Source organism: Pseudophryne corroboree, chromosome 6 (genome assembly GCF_028390025.1).
Source record: "Pseudophryne corroboree isolate aPseCor3 chromosome 6, aPseCor3.hap2, whole genome shotgun sequence".
Classification (NCBI taxonomy): Eukaryota; Metazoa; Chordata; class Amphibia; order Anura; family Myobatrachidae; genus Pseudophryne; species Pseudophryne corroboree.
In genome coordinates, this window is record NC_086449.1 from 322,647,336 (window position 1) to 322,662,627 (window position 15,292).

General features: G+C 45.7%; 1 long non-coding RNA gene across 1 annotated transcript in view; it reads right to left on the reverse strand.

The window, feature by feature from the left end:
• The window catches only part of LOC134935237 (uncharacterized), a 28,564-nt gene that overhangs the window by 4,575 nt on the left and 8,697 nt on the right, over positions 1-15,292 (reverse strand). The window lies entirely within an intron of this gene.

Here is a 15,292-nt window from a genome sequence, read left to right on the forward strand (position 1 = left end):
CTATGGTGGCTTGCATTGTATTTGACCAATACTGTTTAATGATAAATGTGAATTCTATGAGTATCAATTGTTTGTTGAAATACATTCTTACATTTTACATTTTATATGACTGGTGTGCATTCTTCCATTAATAGAATATTCCCAATAATTTAAAGATATATGTCTAGATACAACCTCTGCGAGTATGTTATTAAAAGGTACACAATTAGTGATTATTATAAATCGCAAAAGGGTCAAAATGATACATTTGCTTCGAAGATATGAATTATAGTAATATAATACAACCAATAGGAGCAGACAGGAAAAGGAAGGAGGAGAAAAAGCAACTACCCTTTATCAGTCTCCCTGGTACCTTCATTGGCACAATATTTCTAAAAGTTGCCTATTTTCCTCATCTTGGCAGCTGGAAACTAGAGATCATTAAGATATCCAGAAATGAGTGATGATCTCCCTGACCTACTTGATGCTTGCTTCAATAAACTTTAAAAGATGCATACTTGCCTACCCTCTGATAACGGCCGGGGGCATCCCAAAACTCGAGTGGTGCTCCCGACCCCTGGAAAAGTGGACAAGTCTAAGTAGGTATATACAGATGAAGAAATCTCCAGACAATAACACCCTCTACTGTGGAAACATTAGCACAACCTGGTGATTGGAGGAGGCTACTATTTGTGCCCATTCTCCTTCATCCTTGCACCTACACACTGTGGGGAATACTTGTTAGAAAATGGGGAGTACCCTGTTTCAAACAGTGTCATCCATTAGTAGTTATTATCTGGTGATTATCAATAAATAACACCATACAGTATGTTGAAACCACTTCTTACATTATTTCCCCTGACTGAAACTCTAGGCAAATAAATGAAATACATTGCCCTACTCACTGTAACTGCAAACCTCACAATTGACCACACAACTGAGGAAGGCTACAATTTTGCCCTTCGTTTCCTTTTACGTTATTTAAATATGAGATTTTGCACATGCCCATTTTGTATTCTCCGGCATGCACTACTTATGACCACAGTCTATTGTGAGTGACTATATATACTGTATATGGAACTAAGGGGACTATGTATTAATAAACACGGCAGTGCTGTTATTACAATCAGGCTGTCTCGCAATTGACTTATTTACAAAAATGTCTTGGCTATGTACTAAGGGGGTAATTCTGACCCGATCGCTTGCTGCAGTTTCTCACAACGCAGCGATCGAGTCAGAACTGCGCATGCACCGGCACATGCCAGCCGCCGTTGCCTAGCGATCGCCTCTGAGGCAGAGGTGGTCGCTGGGCGGGAGGGGGCTGGACAGCGGCGTGGTCCGGCCAACACAGGTGTGGCCGGACTGTTGGGGGGCGGGCTGCAGCGGCTGCGGGCCGGGGAGTGACGAGTAGCTCCTGGCCAGCGCGCTAAAGCTGGGCTGGTCGGGAGCTACTCTTGAAGTGCAAAGGCATCGCCGCTGTGCGATGCCTTTGTACTTCTGTGAGGGGAAGCCAGCACTGACATGCAGGGCGGACTAGCCCTGTGCTGGGCATCCCCCCGCATGTCAGTGTGAATGATCATAGCTGTGCTAAATTTAGCACAGCTACGATCAACTCAGAATGACCCCTTAAATGTAAGTCGCAAGGACAGCAGTAGCAATAACCACTGTCCTGCAAGTTACATTCAGGATCATAACTATTCTTGCACTGGAGGCATATTGGAGGGGTCTTTCTCATTCATGAAAGACTGCTCTTGAATATCTGACAATGCACACGTGCACAGACGGACGCATTCTCGCAGCCAGACGGAGGACTGGGAGAATGCCTCCATAGGCATAAAGCGGTTTACTTCATCTAACGTGTAAACCAAAGGGACCAAACTCCAAAAAGCTTCACTTTTGGAGCTTGGTACATAGAGGTCAGACTTTAGTCCCCATTGATAATAATGGGCACTGTGACTAATTCACAGAAATCTCTTGCAAAAAGTTAATCTCCTGCTGTTAGTGCATGGGGCCTGATTCTGATTTTCAAGTAAAGAAAAAGCAAGCAACTGGGCAAAACCATGTTGCACTGCAGGTGGGGCATATGTACAGTGCCGTTTCTTGCGGCGGACGAGCCGTGCAACCGCCACGGCACATACGCCACGGCACTTTGCGGGTCCTTGTTTCCTCCTCCTCCTCCCTCTTCCCGAGTTCTCCTGCTCGGGAGGCAGAGTTTCAAGGAATGATGCGGTTGTGTCGTGACGTCACGACGCATTCGCGTCATTCCGCGAAACTCCGCCCCCGAACAGGAGTACTGATGAAAAGAGGAGGGGGAGCCAAGCTAGAAGGAGGAGGCGACTGGCGAGAGGGAGGAGAGGCGGCCCGAAGAGCAGGAAGAATCTCTTCATATGTAAGTAGTCTCTCTCTCCCCCAGTCCCTCTCCCTTCATTCCCCCCCACTTGACACTTGCCTGCTGTAATGTGTAAAATGGGGACTCTTGCCTGCCGTACTGTGTAAAATGGGGACTCTTGCCTGCCGTAATGTGTAAAATGGGGACTCTTGCCTGCCGTAATGTGTAAAATGGGGACTCTTGCCTGCCGTACTGTGTAAAATGGGGACTCTTGCCTGCCGCAATGTGTAAAATGGGGACACTTGCCTGCCGCAATGTGTAAAATCGGGACATGTGCCTGCTGTAATGTGTAAAATGGGGACTTTTTTTATTCCAGTGGTGGCCGTGATGATGAGATCAGATGAGGCCACGCCCATTTTAATGAGGCCATGCCCCCTTGCTGGGGGCGTGCGCATGCTTTTTCTTTTTAGATCTATGGGGGGGGGGGGGGTGTTAATGTCAATGGGTGGGGCATTTTGAAATCTCGCACTGGGAGCCAAATTGGCTAGAAACAGCCCTGCATATGTATCATGTGCAGAGAGATTTAGATTTGGGTGGGGTGTGTTCAAACTAGAGATGAACGGGTTCGGTTCCTCGAGATCCGAACCCCCCCCCCGAACTTCACCTATTTTACACGGTTCCGAGGCAGCCTCGGATCTTCCCGCCTTGCTCGGTTAACACGAACGCGCCCGAACGTCATCATCCCGCTGTCGTATTCAGATTCGTATTGTATATAAAGAGCCGCGCATCGCCGCCATTTTCACTCGTGCATTGGAGATGATAGCGAGAGGACGTGGCTGCGTTCTCTCAGTTTCTGTGTTCAGTGTGCTGCAAATATCTGTGCTCAGTGTGCTGCAAATATCTGTGGTCAGTGTGCGGCAAATATCTACGTTCTCTGCCTGAAAACGCTCCATATCTGTGCTGCATTGTAGTTGTGCGCAGTATATAGTAGGAGGACAGTGCAGAATTTTGCTGACCACCAGTATATATATAGCAGTACGGTACAGTAGTCCATTGCTCTACCTCTGTGTCGTCAAGTATACTATCCATATCTCTGCTGCATTGTAGTTGTGTGCAGTATATAGTAGGAGGACAGTGCAGAATTTTGCTGACTACCAGTATATATATAGCAGTACGGTACAGTAGTCCATTGCTCTACCTCTGTGTCGTCAAGTATACTATCCATATCTGTGCTGCATTGTAGTTGTGCGCAGTATATAGTAGGAGGACAGTGCAGAATTTTGCTGACCACCAGTATATATATATATATATATATAGCAGTACGGTACAGTAGGCCATTGCTATTGATATATTACTGGCATATAATTCCACACATTAAAAGATGGAGAACAAAACTGTGTAAGGTAAAATAGGGAAAGATCAAGATCCACTTCCACCTCGTGCTGAAGCTGCTGCCACTAGTCATGGCCGAGACGATGAAATGCCATCAACGTCATCTGCCAAGGCCGATGCCCAATGTCATAGTAGAGAGCATGTAAAATCCAAAAAACAAAAGTTCAGTAAAATGACCCAAAAATCAAAATTAAAAGCGTCTGATGAGAAGCGTAAACTTGCCAATATGCCATTTACGACACGGAGTGGCAAGGAACGGCTGAGGCCCTGTCCTTTGTTCATGGCAGTGGTTCAGCTTCACATGAGGATGGAAGCACTCATCCTCCCACTAGAAAAATGAAAAGACTAAAGCTGGCAAAAGCACAGCAAAGCACTGTACGTTCTTCTAAATCACAAATCCCCAAGGAGAGTCCAATTGTGTCGGTTGCAATGCCTGACCTTCCCAACACTTCCCATTTGTACGCCCCCTGCAAGTGCTGGAAGGAGCACCCGCAGTCCAGTTCCTGATAGTCAAATTGAAGATGTCACTGTCGAAGTACACCAGGATGAGGATATGGGTGTTGCTGGCGCTGAGGAGGAAATTGACAAGGAGGATTCTGATGGTGAGGTGGTTTGTTTAAGTCAGGCACCCGGGGAGACACCTCTTGTCTGTGGGACGAATATGGCCATTGACATGCCTGGTCAAATTACAAAAAAAATCACCTCTTCGGTGTGGAATTATTTTAACAGAAATGCGGACAACAGGTGTCAAGCTGTGTGTTGCCTTTGTCAAGCTGTAATATGTAGGGGTAAGGACGTTAACCACCTAGGAACATCCTCCCTTATACGTCCCCTGGAGCGCATTCATCAGAAGTCATTGACAAGTTCAAAAACTTTGGGTGACAGCGGAAGCAGTCCACTGACAACTAAATCCCTTCCTCTTGTAACCAAGCTCCTGCAAACCACACCACCAACTCCCTCAGTGTCAATTTCCTCATTAGACATGAAAAAAAATAGTCCTGCAGGCCAATGGCCATGTCACTGGCAAGTCTGACGAGTCCTCTCCTGACTGGGATTCCTCCGATGCATCCTTGAGTGTAACGCCTACTGCTGCTGGCGCTGCTGTTGTTGCTGCTGGGAGTCGATCGTCATCCCAGAGGGGAAGTCAGAAGACCACTTGTACTACTTCCAGTAAGCAATTGACTGTCCAACAGTCCTTTGCGAGGAAGATGAAATATCACAGCAGTCATCCTGCTGCAAAGCGGATAACTCAGGTCTTGGCAGCTGCGGTGGTGTTAAAAGTGTGTCTGGTATCCACCGTTAATTCACAGGGAATTAGAGAATTGTTTGAGGTACTGTGTCCCCGGTACCAAATACCATCTAGGTTCCATTTCTCTAGGTAGGCGATACCGAAAATGTACACAGACGTCAGAAAAAGACTCACCAGTGTCCTAAAAAATGCAGTTGTACCCAATGTCCACTTAATCACGGACATGTGGACAAGTGGAGCAGGGCAGACTCAGGACTATATGACTGTGACAACCCACTGGGTAGATGTATTGCCTCCCGCAGCAAGAACAGCAGCGGCGGCACCAGTAGCAGCATCTCGCAAACACCAACTCATTCCTAGGCAGGCTACGCTTTGTATCACCGCTTTCCAGAAGAGGCACACAGCTGACAACCTCTTACGGAAACTGAGGAACATCATCGCAGAATGTCTTACCCCAATTGGACTCTCCTGGGGATTTGTGACATCGGACAACGCCACCAATATTGTGCGTGCATTACATGTGGGCAAATTCCAGCACGTCCCATGTTTTGCACATACATTGAATTTGGTGGTGCAGAATTTTTTAAAAATCGACAGGGGCGTGCAAGAGATGCAGTCGGTGGCCGAAGAATTGCGGGCCACTTTCGGCATTCAGCCACCGCGTGCCGAAGACTGGAGCACCAGCAAACACTCCTGAACCTGCCCCGCCATCATCTGAAGCAAGAGGTGGTAGCGATGTGGAATTCAACCCTCTATATCAGAGGTTCTCAAACTCGGTCCTCGGGATCCCAAACAGTGCATGTTTTGCAGGTAACCCAGCAGGTGCACAGGTGTATTAATTACTCACTGGCACATTTTAAAAGGTCCACAGGTGCAGCTAATTATTTCACTTGCGATTCTGTGAGGAGACCTGCAAAACATGCACTGTGTGGGCCCCCGAGGACCGAGTTTGAGAACCTCTTCTCTATATGCTTCAGAGCATGGAGGAGCAGCAAAAGGCCATTCAAGCCTGTACAGCTACCTACGATATAGGCAAAGGAGGGGGAATGCACCTGACTCAAGCGCAGTGGAGAATGATTTCAACGTTGTGCAAGGTTCTGCAACCCTTTGAACTTGCCACACGTGAAGTCAGTTCAGACACTGCCAGCCTGAGTCAGGTCATTCCCCTCATCAGGCTTTTGCAGAAGAAGCTGGAGAGATTGAAGGAGGAGCTAAAACGGAGCGATTCCGCTAGGCATGTGGGACTTGTGGATGGAGCCCTTAATTCGCTTAACCAGGATTCACGGGTGGTCAATCTGTTGAAATCAGAGCAGTACATTTTGGCCACCGTGCTCGATCCTAGATTTAAAACCTACGTTGTATCTCTCTTTCCGGCAGACACAAGTCTGCAGAGGTGCAAAGACCTGCTGGTGAGACACTTGTCAAGTCAAGCGGAACGTGACCCGTCAACAGCTCCTCCTTCACATTCTCCCACAACTGAGGCTGTGAGGAAAAGGCTAAGAATTCCGAGCTGACATCTGGTCCGGACTGAAGGACCTGCCAACGATTACTGACATGTCGTCTACTGTCACTGCATATAATTCTGTCACCATTGAAAGAATGGTGGAGGATTATATGAGTGACCGCATCCAAGTAGGTATGTCAGACAGTCCGTACGTATACTGGCAGGAAAAAGAGGCAATTTGGAGGCCCTTGCACAAACTGGCTTTATTTTACCTAAGTTGCCCCCCCTCCAGTGTGTACTCCGAAAGAGTGTTTAGTGTAGCCGGTCACCTTGTCAGCAATCGGCGTACAAGGCTACGTCCAGAAAATGTGGAGGAGATGATGTTCATCAAAATGAATTATAATCAATTCCTCCGTGAAGACATTCACCATCAATTGCCTCCAGAAAGTACACAGGGACCTGAGATGGTGGATTCCAGTGGGGACGAATTAATAATCTGTGAGGAGGGGGATGTACACAGTGAAAGGGGTGAGGAATCGGACGATGAGGAGGAGGTGGACATCTTGCCTCTGTAGAGCCAGTTTGTGCAAGGAGAGATTGATTGCTTCTTTTTTGGTGGGGGCCCAAACCAACCAGTCATTTCAGTCACAGTCGTGTGGCAGACCCTGTGGCTGAAATGATGGGTTTGTTAAAGTGTGCATGTCCTGTTTATACAACATAAGGGTGGGTGGGAGGGCCCAAGGTCAATTCCATCTTGCACCTCTTTTTTTTTAATTTATCTTTGCATCATGTGATGTTTGGGGCCAATTTTTTTAAGTGCCATCCTGTCTGACACTGCAGTGCCACTCCTAGATGGGCCAGGTGTTTGTGCTGGCCACTTGGGTCGCTTAGCTTAGTCATCCAGCAACCTCTGTGCAAATTTTTAGACTAAAAATAATATTGTGAGGTGTTCAGAATAGACTGGAAATAAGTGGAAATTATGATTATTGAGGTTAATAATACTATGGGATCAAAATGACCTCCAAATTCTATGATTTAAGCTGCTTTTGAAAAAAAACACCCGAATCCAAAACACACCCGAATCCGACAAAAAAATTTCAGGGAGGTTTTGCCAAAACGCATCCGAATCCAAAACACAGCCGCGGAACCGAATCCAAAACCAAAACACAAAACCCGAAAAATGTCCGGTGCACATCTCTAGTTCAAACTGAAATTTCAATTGTAGTTTATAAATAAAGCTGTCTAACATTTGTGGGCTACATGCAAAATCAGCCAGTATTAACCCAACATAAAAAATATATATATATAAATGTATTTTCTCTGCTTGCATGGCAACATGGTTTGCTCCAGACACAAAGTAATTTGCTTTTTTTTTTTTTTTGCTTTACTTACAAATCTGATTAGGCCCATAGTGGGACTGGGAATAGATAAAATTATGCAGAAACTGCTGTTTCATCATCAGTTTAGAAAGCATAATAGTCTTTATAAAAAGGCCCCTAAATCCTCCACATACTTTCCTTTGGTAATTACAACATCACTGTAGTCCAGTGGTTCCCAACCTCGGTCCTCAAATACCACCAACAGTTCATGTTTTCACAGAATCACAAGTGAAATAATTTGCTTCACCTGTGGGTCTTTTAAAATGTGTCAGTGAGTAATGAATACACCTGTTCAACTGCTAGTTGACCTGGAAAACATGAACTGTTGGGGGTACTTGAGGACCGAGGTTGGGAACCACTGCTGTAATCTATTGATCCTATAACACTGCCATGAGAAAAATTATTGCATGTCATTACAAAATTTCACAAAGCATCTGCTATGGAAACAAAAGTGCATTCTGAGATATACTTGTCTACCTTTGTGGTCTCCTCCCCACTTTGGGAAGGGAATGGGGCTCTCAGTCACTAGGCCCCACCCCAAAAATTCAATGATTTGTGGGTTCTTGGGGAGGGGGAAGGCTAAATTACACACATTCACATCATTCAACCTCGCCCCTCCATACGGTGCATTTTAGTGAATTATCTCCTCATTCTCCCTGCTTAACTAGGAAGCACATGGGATGTGGCAGATATGGCCACTCTTTCATGGGTGTGGGGTGTCAAAGTCGGAAAAATATCATGCTACACGCTGCCATATATTCACCCCATGCGCTTGCCCGCTGCACGTACACATTCTCTCCCGTGCGTGCGCATATTCGCAGTTGCGTGACGGAGCCTCCTCGGCCATGCGCTCGAGCGCATGGTATGTGCATTTATGGTAGAGTTTGTGTGCGTCTAGCGGGCGCCTCAATTGTTACATAATAAATTCAAATAGTATGTTTTATAGGTAATGTTCCCCTTAATAATAACAGTAAGTTTGTTTAATGTAACTGGTCGCTGGACAGAGGAATTCCTCTTTGCATGGTATGAAGGGTCAGACAGGGTTTGAGCAGTTGTGTTTGGTACCTAACTAAAGGACATTTTATTAGAAACAATCCGGTGCTGGTTAGGTAAAGATTAATCGCTCCTGCGTATAGTTATGTCTATTAGTAGTTTCTGGACATTTACTATATTTGCGGTTCATTATCCATGCGGCGGGAATTCTGAGATTCCCTCCCACCTGAGCAGTTTGATATAGTCACAGCCCACCTGTTCAAACTAACCTATGACCTTTTGTTATGATGCGAGGAGACATTCCTGTGTCCAATGAACAATGAGATTATAGGTCCCTTTGTAGTATACTGTACGCAGTGTATATAAGGACAGCCAGCCTGGCCAGCTCAGTCTCTTCTCTCCACAAACGGTTTTCATCATTGACTAACTCGGAGCTGGTACCAGGACTGCGCAGCGATCATTCCCCAGTGTGTGTAAATTAATCTCTGTGACCAACTTATTCCCTGTTTGTATTTGCCATATTCTCTCTCTCTGTTATTGTATAAGATTGTGACGCTATTGTATATTTATGTGTAGTTATTCTGCTTAGATATTGATGTTAGCCTGTAGTGTATGAACTGTTAACTGTTTTTCCCCTTTTTACATAGCTAGATATTGTTAGTAAAGGTGTTGGAACCTTAAAAAGGTATTGTGTGTTTATTACAGTGCAGAGGGTAATCGGAGCGTCTCAATCGCTCAAACAGCTTTCACATTAACAAGGTTAAGCAGCGTTATATCGCTACAGTATTTCAGTAGTAAGGTTTACAGTACAAACTCAATCTTTCACTGTGTTGCATACCAGGTTTACTGAGTGTCATCCCGTGGTCACGAGCGTACGCTGCGCTAGTAGCGTAGCATTACGGTAGTCGGCCGCCTATAGCGTGCTCGACACCAAGCGTTAAGCTGTGAGCGAGCGTGCCGCATGTGCGTCTCGACCACGGATAAGCATCTGCTACGCTAAGTGCGTACCCTTACGGTACCCCATACGCCAATTGCGTACTGAATCTCTTACCAGTATATAGTGAAGGTTATAAGGTAATAAATCGGCATTATCAATTGGGGGCTCGTCCGTCCTCCACATATCCGCACTAGCGAACACAGACTTAACTATCAGCAAAGGGCGGGAAAGTAGTATCCCTTCGTTTCCGTATTAGTGGTGAAGGATACAGTAGTGCTGGCTAGATAAGCGTCTGTTTCGCTACGCTGTATGAGTGCTGGTGGAATCCGAAACCGGAAGGTAAGAACAGTACGCTATTGTCTTTTAAAACTGTTTCATTTCTGTTTGGTACACATTGCGTACGCAACACATGCACACACCTGCATTTCTTTTCATTTGTGTATTTTCACACCTCACTTTCCTGTTTGCCATTTGACAATTGATAACGTGCTGAGAAAGATTTGTTGCTATTGGTAGTTAAAAGTAATATTAATACGTTAAGGAGTAATTTGTAAAACACGCACACGGCTTTGCCTAAAGATACAAGGAAAGATCTGTGTGGTGCTCGGTAGATGATTACAGTTAAAGATAATCTACATTGATATAAACGTGTTAGTTGTATTTCTGTGGATATACCTGGCTTGCGTACATGTGTCTCTAACAAAGGGCGGGACTAGCGTACGCGACGCAAGGGCCGACGCACGGAGCGTATATTACGCAACGGAGCGTCTGGGTACGCCCACGTGATACAAATCACACAATAGTATTGTTTTAGTTAGGCGATAAGGAGGCAACGCGATAATAGCGCAAGTCAAATCTCAGTGTGCAAAATTTTAAGCTAATAGATCCTTCTCTAGTTGCAACTCCTCGGGATTAGCCTGCGATACTGAATGAAAGGGATTTCTGCGCAGAAACGAAAGTAAATAGTATATGAGGTGAAAGAGTGTGTATATATATATATAGGTTTCAAAATTTTGGGTGGAACCACAGGAAATCATCGAGTTCTCGTGAGGTACATACGTGTAAGTGACGGCACGGTGGCTTGGGAGGCATCCCTTGTTAAACATATTAAAAGAAGAGCATTAGAGTATAGCAGACCAGGAGGTCTACTGTAGTACAGACGAGGAGGTCACGGACCAGGAGGTCCAGGTACAGCAGACTAGGAAGTCCGCTATATAAGAGTAAAGGAGCACAACACCAGGAAGGGTTGGTGCGGTACCCATATAGGCCATTAAGCTCTGGCTGAAGGAATTTGCAGCCGCAATTTTCGATTCCACTGGTCGCTCCGCACATAAGATTAGTTGCTTATGTGCAGAACGATTGTACCGCACGTAATTGTGTGCATTAGTTAGTAACTTGACCCAGTACCATTTGCGTACACTAGAGGGGTCATAAACGCTATTTGAACATTCTAACGTGATTTGTGTAATTTTTTTTATTTTAAGGGAGGTTCGCTGGTCACTCGGGAATTCTCTAACAACCAATAGTTACTGGGAAGGGTTAAGTGCTCTTCGGATCACACCCACATGTTCCAGTAAATAGAGGTTCAGGTCGCAGGGGCCCTAGGTTGAGTACGCCAGCGCTAAGGCAGTGTGTGGGTGTATTGGTCAACGTGGGCGAGTGAGTGGAGGTACTCGGTAAACTTCCGCCGCCGGCCTACCCCGGACATCTTGGTTTTTGTAAGGGTTCGCTGAAGACCCTGATTTGAAGGTCAGAGGTAGTGAAAGCAACACCTGCAAAGATGGGGGCCAGTTGTTCAGGTAGGGGGCGATCAACCTCGGTTCAGGTTGACTTAGTAAACCGACCAATCGGGTCGGCAAGGTATGTCATGTGTGAGAAATACGGTTCACACACAGAGGTTTTGTGCGATGAATGGGAAAGAATGACTGTGCATGATGGGGAAAAGTTCCCACGGGTAGGCAGTTTTAGTTCCGAGGTGTTACAAAATCTAAGGAGAAGGATATGTCTCATTAAATCTGCAAAGAGACGGATCAAACATTATGATTATTTACAGTTATGGCAACAGGAAGGTGAAATACAAAGAGGATTGGCTCAAGCGGCTGGATCTAACCCTATCAGAAAACTGATAGCCACCGCGCCACCACCACCATACATAACGGGAGAGAAGGTGGTTACAGAGAATGGCACACTGGTGTATGATAAACATGCACTTAGTAACTGTATAAATGTTAAGAATAATGTAACCAAGATTGTTGATGCTAATATTAACCCGTGCAAGCTGTACCCTGTTTTAAACTTTCCCCAGGATTGTGACCAAGAGGATGAGCCAACAACAATATCGGCACTCTCTCTAGCAGCCACCATAGCAGAAACAACAGTGGGCACGTCCCAACCAGTAAGAGCAGTATCAAAGGCCCCTAGTGGAGGGACAGGTGAGGTCGTATCAACTGGTAAGTACGGCACTATACACTATGCTGAAACCATTACACCACATGTTGTAGAATCTACTCAGAATGATGTTATTGAACTTAATCCCGTTAGGGTAATTGCAGTACCAAATGGGAAAACTGACACTTCAGGAGTCACTCCTGTCAGACACACCGCCATGCACTGCCCCTTTTCCCGAACGGAATTAAGATCAATGGTGTCTGAATTCCCTGATCCTAGGAAAGATCTAGTTGCAAGCCAGAAGTACATTAGAGAGCTAGGAAATACTGTGGAGCCCAATAACAAAGACTGGCAGATATTGCTGAGGGCATGTTTACCCTCCAATTTCGACTCAGCGAGATTTATAGCTGACTGTAAATTAGATGAAGAGGTACCCCTTATGGATGTGTACAACCAAGATAATGTAAAGAGAATAAATTTACAGTTAAAAGAGTATTTCCCAGCTGTTGCCAAATGGAACAAAATTTTCTCCATCAAACAAAAAGAGGGAGAAACAGCTGCTGATTATTTTCATCGGGCACTACAGGAAATGGCTAAGTATACAGGCATAGAAGACATTAAGACAAATGTGAATCATAGAGAAGTAGCAGTATCTGTGTTAATGGATGGTTTAAAGGAAGTATTGAGGACGAGGGTACAGACCACCCAACCATGTTGGCGAGGTTTGTCGTGGCTACTTTGAGAGAGGCCGCTATTGATCATGATCGAAACATCACCAGACACAGGGAGTCACAGAGTGATAAGTTAATGGCCGTAAGTATACAGGCCCTGATCACAAGGCCACCTCAGTATAAGTCTCCGACCCCTGTGGGTAAGTCAAATGTGGTAACTTGTTATTACTGTCATAAAGAGGGACATTTTGCACGAGACTGTAGATCGAAAAATGCACAAAAATCATATCAACCCCCTAGACAACGACATGACACACTAAATTGGGATCAAGGACCGCAGAGACGGAGTTATGAGCCACACGCAGGGGAAACAAAAAGGTATCCCCCAAAAAGAGACTGCAAGTCTCTGATAGTTCCCATTTACCCCCTTCACAGGTAATAGCTGCCAGCGCAATACAGGGAGGTCACCACATACAATAGGGGTGGGGCCACACCTGTAATCTGCAGCCAGTGAAATTAATTGCGAGCCTTGGAAGTGAACCTGAGGTCACAATTGATGTAGCTGGTAAATCTCTAAATTTCCTTGTAGATACGGGGGCGGCCAAGTCAGTGATAAATTCGACCGTGGGCATGAGAGCCACTGGTAAAACAAATCCAGCCATGGGAGTAACAGGAGTAGTACAGCACTACCCTTTAAGCAAACCTGCAGAGATTACGATAGGGCCTTTGCATACCAAGCATTCTTTTCTGCTGGCTGCATCGGCTCCGACTAATCTCCTAGGGAGAGATTTACTGTGCAAAATGGGATGTGTCATATATTGTACTCCTAGAGGTGTGTTCTTTGACATACCCGAAAACCACGCTCAGGAAGTGCAGGATATGCTAGATTCCCCAACAAGATTAATGTCACACACTGTTGTTGTAAATAGGTGTCCGTCCAAGGTAGAGGAAATGATTTCCCAGATACCGGAATCACTTTGGACCAAGGATGGACAAGACACTGGATTAATGGCAAACGTAGCCCCAGTAGTTGTACAAGTAAAAGATGGTAGGATAGCTCCAAAAATCCCACAATACCCTCTGAAGCCAGAGGTGGAGTTAGGAGTTTACCCTGTAATAGAGCGCTTGCTACAACAGGGCATTCTGGTAAGAACGTCCAGCACTGCCAATAGTCCCATCTTCCCTGTTAAAAAGAGTGGGGGGAGGGGTTACAGATTAGTGCAGGATCTAAGAGGGATCAACAAAATAGTTGAGTCAATTCCCCGTAGTGCCAAATCCAGCTGTCATCCTTATGCAAATCCCTCCCACTGCCAAATTTTTCACTGTGATTGACCTCTGCTCCGCTTTCTTCTCGGTACCTCTGCACCCTGACAGTCAATACTTATTCGCATTTACATACAGAGGAGTTCAGTACACTTGGACTCGATTACCACAAGGTTTCATAGACAGTCCAAGTATTTTCTCACAGGCCCTGCATGATTGTTTACAGTCTTTCCAACCAGAGAGTGGATCAATATTGATACAGTATGTGAATGATTTACCGCTGTGTTCAGATTCACTGGAAGCGTCCCTGAGAGATACGAAACAACTCCTGTTTCATCTTTCAGACACAGGACACAAGGTTTCCAAGGACAAGTTACAATTATGCCAGACCCGTGTGAAGTATTTGGGACACTGTCTAACACAAGGACTGAGACACCTTACCGCTGATAGAATTCAAGCAATTCGTGACATGACCCTGCCACAAACCCAGCAACAGATTAGAACATTTTTAGGAATGTGTGGGTATTGCCGTAACTGGATCCCAGGTTTTTCCATACTAGCCCTACCTTTGCAGGAGATGGTCTCCTCAAACAAACCTGATCGGATTTCGCACACAGACGAGTCTGAGATGGCATTTGAGAGACTTAAACAGTGCCTAACGCAGGCACCGGCATTAGGTATGCCTGACTATGGGAAACCCTTTGAGCTGTACGGAACAGAGAGTGCTGGGTGCGCAGCAGGTGTCTTAACCCAGAAGCATGGTGATGCCAGCAGGCCGGTAGCCTACTATAGCGCCCAGCTAGACACGGTAGCGCGATCCCTCCCCACATGCTTGCGAAGCGTTGCAGCAATAGCATTGCTAGTAAGTAAAAGCGAAGATGTAGTGCTAGGACACAATCTAACAATTCATACACCACATGCAGTGTCAGCCTTACTGAATTCGGCCCAAACCAGACACGTCTCATCAGCGTGGTTTACAAGATGGGAATTGGCATTGATGGCCCCTGTAAACATCACCATAAGGAGATGCAGCGCACTAAATCCTGCAACATATCTCCCAGGTGTGCCTGGGCAGGCACAAAGGGTGGAGGATGAGAGTGATGGTGAAGGAGGATTTAGTGGGGAAAATGACACGCATGATTGTATGGAATATTTGACCCAAAATTTCACGGCAAGGCCTGACATCAGTGACAACCCACTGGAAGATGTAGACTTTACTTTCTACACTGACGGTAGTTGTCACAGACAGACGGACTCGGGAGACTTGT